Here is a 12302-nt window from a genome sequence, read left to right on the forward strand (position 1 = left end):
TTGCTGTGGCATTTGGACAAAGTTTTTAATATTTTAGTCAAAGGTACTCAGTCTTCTTGCTGAAGGATCCTCTTTCAAGCAGATTCTTTTCCAAGCTGTGTTACCAAAAGAAGTTTGGTTAAGAGACTGGATGTAAGTTCAGTTTATGTTGGCTAATGGAAAAAAAGTACTTTCATCTTTTTTAGTATGGTGCTTCCCCCCCCCAGCCCGCCTGCCCCAAACCAGAAATTTAGGCTTTTTCAGAACTGAGTATATTGGGATGAGGGATTTTCTTATGAATTTCTACTGGGCATGTAATATATATTTCATGTTTTCTGCCCTACTGCTAATGAATAACAATAGAATGTAGTCGATCAATCATGTTTCTTTTAGCTTTAAAACAAATGTGGTTTCAGAAGCCTTAGTTCTTACCTTACTTCTATCTGTTAAGCTTGCCTCTAACCTGTGTGTTTGAGTGGGTGTTTTTTCTCCCCTTTTGCCTCCCAACAAACAGCAGTAAGTTTTTCAATGGTGGTTAATAGATCAATGTTACTGCTGCTTTTAGAGAGCCCAGATGGGATTAACAACCTTGCAACATGCTCCAGCAGTCAAATTTTCCTCTTTCTGGCATCTTAGTGGCAGAAGGAAACAGCAGGTGACTCTTTCACATGAGAAATGGAGAAAAAAAAGGTGGAAAGTTTTGCCTCAATTTTGAGATTTCAAATGTTAAGGGAAAAGGTCTTCTCTCCCACCTTTCTCCCTTCTACCTGAATAACAGGGGGTCTTCAGCCCCGACCCCAAAGCATGTGTGTTTTACATGAATTGCTGGGTCAGTGTTAATGTATTAAGATGACCTGCTGAGAGATTCCTAGGAGTGGAGAGGATGTGGCTGTCATGGAAACAGCAATCATACAGGGATGGGAGGCAGGTCAGAGCACCAATGGATTCATCTACAGGTATATACATCTACAGAACTTAATGTAGGTAAGAGTTTATACAGAGGCATCTGTTTCGTAAGCTGTTGTAATAATCAGTACCAATATTACACGGCTACAAATTGTTTTGAAATGACCAAAGGATGGTTAAACCACTATATGTCATCTATAAGGACTGCTAAATATATTACCTACCCCCAAAAAAATTATTTTCTAGATGACACTATACTAATGCTAGCACTGAGGCAGAGATAGAAATGAAATCAAAGTGTACTTTCCTACCTGAGCTGCATGCTGTTATTGGGAGCTTTTTTTCAGCTTGGAAGTACCCATTCCCGACCCTGAGTTAGAGCTGCCTCATTCTGTTGGATTAAGTCAAGAGGAGAGCCACAAAGATGACTGGAGTGATGGAGCACCTCTCCTATGAGGAAAGGCTGAGAGCATTTTCAAGATGTTCCTCCCCATTGCATGGACTAGATGGCCTTTAAAGGTCCTTTCAACCTAAACTGTTCTGTGATCCTCTGATCCATCAGCTAGGAGCACTTGAATAATAGCTCATCACCTGGTCACCCTTCACCTCAGTGGAAAGCAGGCAACAGGGCTGAGCAGAGAAGTCATAAGAGATAACCACATTTTCAGATAGCAGAGCTGACTTTATCCTTTTCTCCCTGGAGGAGACAAAGCTTTGAGGCATCTGTAAGTGAGTGCAGCTTGGTTCTGCCTTGCTACAATTTCATAAACTCAGAAATGTAATTGAGAAGGCAAAAGGCTATGGGAGCTCTGCCTGCCCTCCCCTCCCCTTACTTCTTTGCTCATTAGAGCCCAGTCTTTGAACATGATTATGGGGAACAGCAAACAGTTGATGAAATAGTTGGCAAGTACCTTTTATTAAACTTTTACTCTTTTCCTTTACAAGGATCTCTTGCTAAAGAAAAATGTATATGAAATGAGTTTGTTATAATCACAGGATCATGCAGGCCCAGTTCTAAAAAGTGTCCAGTGGCTAAAGATACTTTTGTCGTGTCATTTATTCCTGTCTTAGATTCAGAGATACTTAGGGTGTGCATGCTCCCTGCTCCTGGACTTGTTAGGATAGTATATCATTAATGTAACTCCTTTTCTGCTTTTGTTTCTTACTTCTGAATGATGCTGAGTGGAGGTAATGAGGTGAGATATTTACATTTTCCACTGATACATATTTCCTGTATCATTATTCACTTTGCTAGCAATAGTTCTCTTTCTTTTTTAATGACATGACTCATTGTTTATTTTCCATGTACCCATGCTTAGGAAGGAACTTTGTGTGTCTTCCTTACTTAAGAACAAACATTGCAGTCTTAGGAAGAAACATGTGCTCTGGCCTTTCCTATATCCAATATTTTTCTTAACTTCCTGCACAGAGCTCAATCTGCTCATCAAAGCAGTGAATTACCAGTTTCCTCTCCTTTCCAGGAAGAGGTGAGAAGAGATGAAAAGAATATTCCTCTGGCTTGAAAAAGAGGAACACCTTGCGTCTACGACAGGCCAGAAGATTTGTGGTTGCCAGAGGTTTCCGTTTACTATCTTCCTTTAGGAATCACAGAGTCAAAGAAAATAAATGGCCTACATGGGTCCAGAGATGCTGGTGTGATCTCTTAGAAAAACGTATCCTGGCTGACACTGTAACACAACACTGAAGCTCAAAATACCTGTCTACATACATCTTACATCATGGCCCTCAAGTGCTTTAAGTCAAAGAGTTGATCCTGGCATTTGTGCCTCCATAACTGTTGCCAGGTGTTTGTCATGGTTTGTTGTCAGCCAGTGTGTGTTTACAGGCAGTTTAATGTGTCCTAGTCTCTTTGTGGGCTTAGCCCATAGCAAGAGAGATTAAAGCTGAATCAGATTGCCTTATGTTTGCCATGGCCTGTAGCTGAACATACAGGCACTCATAACGAATCAGCTTCGTTAACCATGGCAAATAGACCACATGCTGAAATTCAGCCTGAGAATGTGCCCCAAGGAGGCAAATTTGGACTTAGTTTCTTGATTTCCTTCCACAGTGAATTCTGGTTTCTGCTGCTGCAGTTGTTTTAAAAGATACGGAATTACTAAAATCTTGCTTAAACAAAAAATAGGAAACTTCTCTCATGTAAAGACGTTGGCACATTGCAACCTTCTACTCTCCTACAGGAATGGCCTTTCAAGTAATGTTTTTGTTGTTTACTGAAGTAGCTAGTATAATAAAACAGTAATTTGACCTTTTGGGTCAAAGGCACCATGGCTCCCCTTTTCTATGCAGTATACCACTGTTAATTGGCCAGTTATCCATATTCTTCCCCTCTGTGTTCTGAATTAAAAAAAATCACAGTTCATCACTGGGCATATGTCATGAGGTACAAGACTCATCTTCACTACCATTTAATTCTCGTGCCTTCTGAGTGCTCTTTTAAGCAAGGTATTGCGCATGGTTGTCTTTACCTAAAACTGCAAGTTTTATCCTGTTACAATACAAACGTTTTAGACTCTGCTTCATTCTTTTGCTCCTACACTAGTTTCTATAGTAGTTGCGTTTAATTTGCATTCAAGGTTAAATGATCAGCCACGTAATTTTCTTTTTAGTCTTTCAACAGTTATAAGAGAGGCCTGACTGACTGTGTGCCTGAAAATAATCTGTGCTGGAGGTCAAAAAAATTGGACTGTATATAGGTGTTATGATAAAGTTCTTACTAATGAGTAGAACCAGGGGGGAGGGGGGTCATAACAACTCCATTTCCCAGAGCTCATCTGTTTGGATGAATGAATTCTTCAGAATAGGATTTGCTCAGATATTTGAATTACCTCAATTCCTTATATTCTAAGTAAAGTATAATGTCACAAGACAAGTGAACTTATATTTTTCAGTATCCTTGTTTTCATGACTATGGAGGGAGAACTATCTTAGTAAACTCAGTACAGCTGCTGCTCAGACACATTTTTTTTTTTTTCTCCTGAATGTTACTTACTGGTAAAAGAAATGGGATGTAGCTTTCCAGGTCCTATGCATCAACATAAGGAAAACAGTTTGCCAGAAGATTTTCAACATTTTCAACATCTATAATATGGAAAGATAATCTTTAAAGCAATCAGTTTGGAAAGGGAACAGCCTGAAATAGCTTCATTCACCTGAATGTTGATCTAGCTGTAAATGTCCCCTATAGGAGGTGACCCAAAGAAGTTAGGCAACACTCAGTGAGAAGCATTTCTCTCAACCAGGAAGTATCAAAGCAGACACAGTGGATTTCTTCCCTTAAATGTGGACTGTGGCAACCCTCATAATGTATTTTCCTGAGAATGCTAAGGGAGTTTTTCAGATAAACTTAGTGATACTAAGATTATTAGTCATACTTAGTCATACTTAGTCATAATTAGTCATACTAAGATGCCCTCTTGCCTTTATGTTCCTTGGCAGGTATAAGATCTTAGTTCCTTTCAAGGACTGTCATCCTCCAGCTCCTAACCCTGGATGATAGGCATGGAGGGCACTGATGACATAAATGTTACTTTGTGCCTTAAATCAAGAATAGATGCGAATCACTCGATTTCCTTTCTTGTTTAAATCCTTGCAAGTGAGGCAGATAACTTACAAGATCAAAGCATTAGGTATGCAATAGCATGGGGGGATATAAAGATGAAATTGAGATTTTCTGTTCTGTATGTCTAAAAAAAAGAACTTGAGAATAAAAAAAAAAATTGACTGGAGCTGTGCTGAAGGCTTCCAAGTGAGAAGGGTTAACTACCCATATGTTAAATTAGAATAGCTCGGTCAGTGGAAAACAATTATTTAAGATTAGCCTAAAAAGTTTTCCATTTTAGTTCCATTCTCACCATGTTAGTGAATGCCCCTTGCTAATGTCAGTCAGATTCTGCGCTCTCACTAGAAGCTTTAACTTCACCCATGCCCTGATGTAGAAATGAAGGTTCTGCAGCAGAGAAACTTCCTGTAGACACAGGAAGATGATACAAGAAGAGGTCTGGGCCATGAAAAGCTCTTAAACTGTTCTTGTGGGCAGCTTGTTCTATGTCATTTCACAATAGGTCCTGGAGAGTTTAAGCAATAAAATATCTCTATATAATGACCTACTTTCCAGAGACACAAATTTGTGGGGGGAATGTCCCAGCCACCACCTCTCCTGGCTTCAGCAGGACATGACAGGAATCATATCCCTTTTATTAAACTTACTGAAAACAGAAGTTGTAAGTTACTGTGACTAAAAGCCACAATATGGTGCTTCTTACAATGGCATTTGACCTCTAAAGAGTCTTTGGGAAAGCTGTGGGAAGTTTTCACATTTACGAGAGCTAGCTGCTAATCTTAGCATCTGCACTGCTTCATTTTCTACCAGTAAACATGCTCTGCAGAAGAAACATAGCACAAGTCATCAGAGCTGGATTTTCAGCTATGAGCCTAATTGCCAATATGTATGCAATTTCTATTTAGTTTAGCTCTTTTAACCATTCATTCTTCTCTCTTTCTGCAGCTGTAGGAAGGATAATCTCAGTTAGAAACATTCAAAAGAAGCAGTCAGGACAATAATAGGAATTGATCTGTGTAAACATGAATGAAAACCACAATGTATTGGTTGTGTAAGCCTGTGCATGGGTGGTTATTTTACACAGTACTTCTGTAATATTCTCTCATCTCCTATTTCCTCTTGTGTGTCTATCTTATTTTTTCTTCTTTCTTTGTGGACTGAAGTCAGTAAACTGTCATCTACACACTTTATTAGTGAAGTTAATTTTCTCCTAAATTAACAAATAAAAATATAAAGGGTGTATTAGTTGCAGAAGAAAGAAGAATGCAAGTGTCTTGAATTATCAAAAAAGTTCTTAAATCCAAACTTAAAACTCCTGAGAGTGGCTGGTTCTTCATACTACAAACCTTCTGCACATTGAACACCTGTATAAAACATCTGGATATTTGTCAGTTTTGAAATATCTTTACCTGCAGGAAAAACATGGGCTCAGATGCAGTCTGGTATATATTGAGTTCTCCAGTACTTTCAGTAACAGAGAAACTTTCCATAACACTCAATTAGAAAAGCCTTAAATTTCTTATATTTTTTACATGTCTTTCAATTCCAACCAGATTTACCCACTTTTCAAAAATCCTGTGTTATGAAGCAACCTCAACTGGTACCAATAAACTTGTAGAGTACAGAGGTTTTTTGCTGATGTGGTTAGGCCTTGAGCCTTGGTAAAGTTATTCTGGTGAGCAATGATATTCACAGTGACTCTGTCACAGCTTCAGTTCACTTGTTCATTTCTATTTAAAACATCTAGGGATACAGAACATCCCTTCCCAAACCTTCTCTTCCCAAACCTCACCTGTCCTGCCCTGCCCTGCCCTTCCCAAACCTTCTCTTCCCAAACTTTACCTGCCCTGCCCTTCTCTTCCCAAACCTTCTTTTCCCAAACCTTACCTGCCCTGCCCTGCCTTTCCCTTCCCAAACTTTCTCTTCCCAAACCTCACCTGCCCTGCCCTTCCCTTCCCAAACCTTCTCTTCCCAAACTTTACCTGCCCTGCCCTGCCCTTCCCAAACCTTCCCTTCCCTGCCCTTCCCTGCCCTGCCCAAACCTTCCCTGCCCTTCCCTACCCTGCCCAAACCTTCCCTGCCCTGCCCAAACCTTCCCTTCCCAAACCTTCCCAAACCTTCCCTTCCCACACCTTCCCTTCCCAAACCTTCCCTTCCCAAACCTTCCCTTTCCTTCCCTACCCTTCCCTGCCCTGCCCTGTCCTGCCCAAACCTTCCCAAACCTTCCCTTCCCAAACCTTCCCCTCTCCTCCATTCCCTTTCTCCCCCTTCCCCTCTCCTCCCCTCCCTCCCCTTCTTACTCCAGTTTAACTCTTCATAGGTTTCTCAATGAAATATCTTAAAAATTCCTTCCTTCTTCAAAATGTATTCAAAAGAAATGAAAATTTTGTCATAAGCAGCTTAGATATTTTCTTTAACTGACAAAATGTAGGGGAAGCCATTAAGTTAAGAAAATATTTCTAGATCGTGTTTTTTACAGTAAATGAATTGTGTTTCTTCAATGCTTAACACATTGAAGAGAACTTAGGAAACAAGTTTTCCAATTTGTCTAGGATAAGTTCTCATTAACTTCAGACTAGAAGCATGTCAGAAGTTGTTGATTTATTACTATAACATGCCTAAATAAGATTTTTAAGTTATTATTTCTGGAAGTTATAACCAAAACCTATTTTATGCATACTCTTTAAACAGCTTAACATTTCTGGGTACTGAGTCTGTTGTAACAGCATAATCAGTATGCAGAAAATCTTTGAATGACTTTAGTTTGCTCAAGTATATAGAAAAAATGTGTTCACATTAAAAAGCTTAGGTTTAGCTTTTTTGTGGGTTTGGATTTTTTTCTTTTATCTTTTGAGGTCTTCAGCAGGCTCTCAAATCAACATAGTAATTTTTTATATGGAGACTGATGGTGATCAGAATGGGTCAGACTAAACTATCTGCTTTTCATGCTACCATTACCTCCATGAATTGCTCAGCTGCAGAATCATAAATAGGTGTTATGCATAACAAGAGCAGGTGGCTAATTAAAAAAATACTGTAGAAGGTGTTAGGGAGCTATGCAAATCAATGCTAATTTTTTTTTGCCTGATGTTAAATAAATGCATAATTTTCTTAGTAAATTTTTGTTTGTATATAGCAGGATAATTCAGTAAAATTAAAAGCAGGTTTATGATCTTTGAATAATAGATTTTCAAAAATAACTTCTGCTATATGTATTCCAATGTCACTGCAAGCTGACATGGTTTAACCAGGCCTTAATGACAACCTCTCTGGATTTTGGCAAGTGATTGCAGGAATTATGCCCAATATTTCCCCACAATCTCTATAATTGCAATGGAGTGGTATACTGGCCATGCTTTGGATGTGTAGGGCAACTACACCACCTGCAAAACAGTATCAACTAGCTATACCTCTGATTTTAACTTGTATCTATTGATGTGTAAGTACACAATTCTTTTGGTCATGAATAATTTCAGAAATATCTAATATCCTTTAAAGAACAAATATCCATTTCAATTCCCTTTTTTTTTTTTTTATAGGATGGGAATCAGGGGAGTACAAGACCCCTTGAAGTCTAAAAGAAATCACTTTCCTCTCCCCTGTGCACCATGTGTTTGTGACAGCTCCTCTCTGGCATACTGTTCTTCTCCATGGCTCATGTAAAATCATTTTAGCTTGTCTTCTTTTCCAACAGTTTATATTCCTTTTTTTCATCTCCCCATCTTCTCCCTCACGCCCCCAAGCTCACTATTTTCTTAATAAACTAAGGTAAAATAGTGCTGTCTTCCTGAATTTTGTCACGCAGCCCCTGCAATGCCCTTTTCTTCTTGTTACAGTAGATTTAATACAAGATCAGATCTGAAAGAACTCAGCCTCAGTGCAATCCCTTTAAATGATCAGTACCTGCTTATAACATCTGAATGTTAAAAAAAACCCCTTCTCCTGAGATGCTACTGGTGCTGGGGTATTTTTTACAAGAGAATAACCTAGCTAATGAAACTTGTAAGTTATACTTTGTATTCTGGCACTCTCTGGAATAAAATTCTCACACTGTACATTTATAGCTCCATACCTGTAAAAACAATGAATTGTTCTCTTTATCCTACCCTCTACCAGATGCTCTTGTTCCAGCTGCATTGAATGTACATTGAATCAGATCCTTACACTCATATGGACTGCTCCTTTTAAACAATATAATTCCTTGTCTGAGTGAGGTAAGTTTTAGCAAAAATAAAGATGATGCTTACTGTAGACACTAAAGTAGAGGACTGTAGCACAGGTCCTGTCTCCTCTGTCTTTTTGCTTTAACCTGGGTCTCCAGCTGGCCACAGGGACTTTTGGACTCTGGGCTCTATTTTCTCATTGTGAAATGATCTCTAAGAACTATACATACGTGTTGCAAAAAAAGTGGTGCAATATAACTCAGTGTAAAATCTTCTTTATGGAAAATGTAATACTTGTTTATGAAATCTTTAAGCAATTTGGTTTTACGTATTCACACTTGATTTCTCGTGGTCTTCATTAGCTCATTCTTTTATTCACACATACACACACACATACTTGTAAGCACTGGGATGTGTGTGTCCAAGGGGACATGCAGGTTTTTCCATCCATACCTACTGCATTCATACACCAACTTAATTATTTCTGTTAAAAATCTACAGCATCAAATGGTCGAGTATTTAGAAAAAAAAAAAGTCTGGAAAACTTTGCTTAACTGTCTTTCTACTGTGTAGTCTATGTCTTAAAAAATAGGTAAAAGAGTAATTAATCTGTATTTTAATATAGCATATATCTCTCCTGTAAGATCAAAGTGACTGTCACTTCAGTAGAAAAGAAGGTTAGGTGATAGCAAGCATTCTCTTGTTGATATAACTCATCAGTCATTTTGAGTATGTGATCATATTAAAAGAGAGTAGTACCAAATATGGAAGAGAATTAATCCACTCCAAGAACCTGGGGTACCATGGTAACTATTATTTCCAGAATTCTTACAACTGAGGTTAAATGTCTATCACTAATTGTGGAAAATATCTTGTGTAGGCTAAGAAGATAAATGTCCAAGAAGCCATTTGTTTTATTTTTTAACCCAGTCTTGAAAAAAATCTTCTTTCTATATACTTAAGACTAGAAAACCTTTTTACTTGTAACTGTGTTGAAATACCAATAACTTTGTACTGCAGCATAACACTTAACAGTTTAAGACTTAAACTTGTTAATAATGATTATTAACTAGAAAATGGCCCCTATAGCTCCATTCCTGACTTTGAAGTGTGCATAAAATACTGCTTTCTTCTACTCATTTAAATTCCTCCAGAGTGCTACAATCAAAGGAATGAATTCAATAGACTGATGTTGGTAGTTTTATTTTGCAAAAGTTTGTAAAGCTTCAAGTGCTGGTCTATTTAAATTTGTATATAGCTCCACATTTTTGTGTTCTGGGACTTGTATCTAATAACACTATTACTGAATGCAATGCATAGGGCCAGCTTTCTCATCTAAATGTTGGTGATGTGAAAATCAAACTCGGCACATTTGTACCTCACGTTGCAGTACTTGGGTATTCAGCAATAATTCACGAAGCAGACATAGCTTCAATAAAAATCACTGGCAGTTTTATTGATTTTAAAGTTCAGTATGGGTCCCAGTGCTTTTGTGGGTTGAGATCTTCATTTTATTTGAAAGAAAATGTTATGATGTTCAACTCAATAAAAGTCAGTCTTTATGTTTGTGAATAATATCTAAATTATTAAACTCCCATCTGCCAGGTGTCAGAAGTAAGAATTACATTAGATGATCATGGAATTTTTCATATTAATTTGATCACTAATATTGGCTGGACCATTTCAATATTGATCCCCTTTAGGGTTTCTCTTCTTCAAGGACTGGTGCTTAGTAGCCAGATGAAGCAATTCTGGTGTCACTGCCATTCCAGCTAGGAATTAAGTCTGGTAGAATCTCTAGGAGAATGAAGGCAAACCTACAGTGATGGATAAAGATTATGATGTGTTTATCTAGAAAGGTGAATTAATAACTTTTTTGGGTGAGATAAACCAGTTCTATCTATCAGGAAAACGTACATCTCATTCAAGCTGGTGGTCTCTCAGTATTGGATGGTCTTCTAAGGGCAGAAATTCTCTTTTAGACACAAAGAAAAGCGAGGAAAAAAATCCTTCAGGATTACCAAGCTTTCCAGAACTCTTGCACTTGCACTGAATGTCTCTACTCCTTCCTTAACTAAATAAAAAGGGCATTGCAGGGGACTGCTGTACACTGTACAGGAAAATCTGATAAATTAATAAAAAAATATTTTCCCTCCCTTTTCCTGGAAGCTGCACTTCCTTACTTGCAAATTGTTTTCTGGATTGTGTGGTGTTCAGTCCTGCTACTCAAGCATTGTTATGATAGATTTCTATAGAGAGAACAGGACAGTAAATTAGTTATTATTTGGGGCACTAATAGTCTAACAGGGAAATGGAAATAGAGCAAGGATTCTGTTTCATTTCATCTGAATAGACTAACCTTGGCATCCCTTCTGTTCCCCTTGGTACTTAAGTGTTTTATCCCTGATAGCCAATCATATAATCAGCAAAGATCCATTACTCACAATGTGAGTTACAATTAATTCAGCAATACAACATTTTCACAGGGAAGAGTCAAGCATTTTCACCTGTTTAAGATTAGTGTGCCCCAAAGCTTTGCATACATTTACTAAAATATAATTAATATAGTGGGGTGCAAAAGCCATAGAGTTAAACTTGCACAGGAACATCTTGGTTTGCTATAGTTTTTTTCAACAGAGAAATTAATTGAGGGGCAAATGCAGAAGATATTTTTTCCATGTTAGACATATAGCAAATTAGTACACCTGGGTTTTTTAGGTAACCATAAGTAGAGAGTAATTTATACACTGAGGGAATCCACTCGGTTTTCAAGTACTGACCCGGGTTTTTAGAGCCAAGTAATAGTACTGAGATTAATCTCACTATACCATTGTGCCTTACTTGGTGACTGAAGGATTATAAACTGTGGACTTGCATTAGCACTGAGTCATTTAAGGCTAGGATGGTAATTCATGCTGGTTTGTGAAAGTGTGATTTAATATAATGACTGTGTAAAGATAAATTGTACTTGTTAAAGAAAGTGTCATTTTTGAAAGTATAACTCCTCATATTCTCTTTGAGTTTTACATTGGTGAAGAAAAGTCATTGACAGCTGTAACCAAAAATATAGTCTGACCTATGCTACAGACTAGGATACTTAGCAGATATTTGTAACCAGGTCTTTATAATTGCTTGTCCACTGAAAGCCCACAAAACCAAGCATATCCTGGGCTGCATCAGAAGAAATACAGCCAGCAGGTTGAGAGAGGTGATTCTGCCTCTTTAATATGTTCTTGTGAGACCCCACCCAGAGTGCCGCATCCAGCTCTGAACCCTCCAACGTAAGAAGGACATAAAGCAAGTCCAGAGAAGGGCCACAAAGATGCTCAGAGGGTTAGAGCACCTCACCTATGAAGGCAGGCTGAGAGAGCTGGAACTGTTCAGCCCGAAGAAGAGAAGGCCTGGAGATACATATTTACAGCCTCCCAGTACCTAGAGAATGCCCACAAGAGAGCCGGAAAAGGGCTTTTTACAAGGGCATGTAGTGATAGGACAAGGGGAAATGGCTTTAAACTGAGAGTAGATTTAGATTAAATATGAGGAAGAAGTTCTTTAGTGTGAGGGTGGTGAGACACTGGAAACGTTTTTCCAGAGAAGTTGTAGATATGACATCCCTGGAAGTGTTCAAGGCCAGATTGGATGGGGCTTTGAGCAACCTGATCTAGCAGTTG

General features: G+C 38.3%; 1 protein-coding gene across 1 annotated transcript in view; it reads left to right on the forward strand.

Moving 5' to 3' along the window:
* Positions 1-12302, forward strand: part of TRPM3 (transient receptor potential cation channel subfamily M member 3) — a 418794-nt gene that overhangs the window by 10730 nt on the left and 395762 nt on the right. The gene's annotated exons all lie outside the window — the stretch shown is intronic.

This window comes from Chiroxiphia lanceolata, chromosome Z, assembly GCF_009829145.1.
Source record: "Chiroxiphia lanceolata isolate bChiLan1 chromosome Z, bChiLan1.pri, whole genome shotgun sequence".
Taxonomy (NCBI): Eukaryota; Metazoa; Chordata; class Aves; order Passeriformes; family Pipridae; genus Chiroxiphia; species Chiroxiphia lanceolata.